At 37.1% G+C, this 1,293-nt stretch overlaps 1 pseudogene; it reads left to right on the top strand.

The window, feature by feature from the left end:
- The first annotated feature begins 493 nt into the window (after positions 1-493).
- Positions 494-975, top strand: LOC101634234 (annotated as a pseudogene).
- Positions 976-1,293: the final 318 nt, after the last annotated feature.

The raw sequence follows: 1,293 nt of genomic DNA, 5'->3' as shown, positions 1-1,293 counted from the left end.
TAATTATTATAATTTAAAGAAATAAGCATTTCATGTTCAATAGAAATAAATTTATAAAAACAGGAAATACAAATAACTAAAAATAAATTTCTGGAATTATTGTAGATTTTATATAAACACACAACATATAAAACACATGTATGTCAGCATATATGTATATATACATGTGTATGCATATATATGTTCATGTATTGCAGTCATACATATATGCATTACATATACCTATACTAGACATATGCAGGCTTATATAAGGTTATGCATAGTCTTAATCCCCTTGTAGAAATATACAGGTCACTGACTATATTTTAAAATTTCAAATTTTAAAATTGCATCACTACAGTATATAATATACATAGACTAGAAACAAGATAATAATTTAAACTTTTTCAGTCTTAAGCAAATAACAGAATCATACTCATTTCTAATTATGTGATCAGATTATACATATATAATAAAAACTTTCATTAAGAGTGAAAAATAACTTTTCACAAAGATGGTGTTAAAAGCAAAGAAGGAAGAGCCTGCCCTCCCAAAGCCAAGACCAAGAAAAGCTTGAAGGCCAAGAAAGTAGTGTTGAAATGCATCCACAGCCATAAAGAAAAGAAGATCCACACTTCATCCACCTTGGAGGCCCAGGACATTGCTATCTGGAAGGCGACCCAAATACCCACAGAAGAGTGCACCCAGGAGAACAAGCTTGACCATTATGTCAGCATCAAGTTCCCACGTACCACTGAGTCAGCGATGAATAAAATAGGAAACAACAACCTGTTAGTGTTCATTGTGGGTATCAAGGGCAACAGACACCAGATCAAACAGGCTGTGAAGAAGCTCTGTGGCATTGATGTGGCCAAGGTCAGTGCCATGATCAGTCCTGGTGGAAAGAAGAAGGCTTATGTCCCACTGGCTTCTTATCACCATGCTTTGGATGTTGTCAACACATTGGGATCATCTAAACTGACTCCAGCAGGCTAATTTAAAATATAATTTTTTCACCATAAGAAAGTGAAAATATTCTACAAAAATGTAGAATACACACACACACATCACACACATATATTCTCACTAATAGTGAACATATATTTCAAACAATGTAGTAATGACCTTAAAAAGTGTGAGTAAGGGCTCCTCTGGTGGCGCAGCGGGTTAAAGCACAGCACTGAGAATCTAAAGCCGCTTCCGCATGAGTTCGATTCCCGCCTGCCCCGGAGGAGACCACATGGCGTGACAGACCTCTCCTGACCCGCCCGCTGCTCCCCTCAGCAGTGTACTTCCTCCATCTGCCTGTTCTGT

The sequence above is a fragment of the Condylura cristata genome, unplaced genomic scaffold, assembly GCF_000260355.1.
Source record: "Condylura cristata isolate star-nosed mole 26May11 unplaced genomic scaffold, ConCri1.0 scaffold00013, whole genome shotgun sequence".
NCBI lineage: Eukaryota > Metazoa > Chordata > Mammalia > Eulipotyphla > Talpidae > Condylura > Condylura cristata.
Note: the sequence above shows the minus strand (reverse complement) of the source record. Positions and strands in the feature narration are given on the sequence as shown.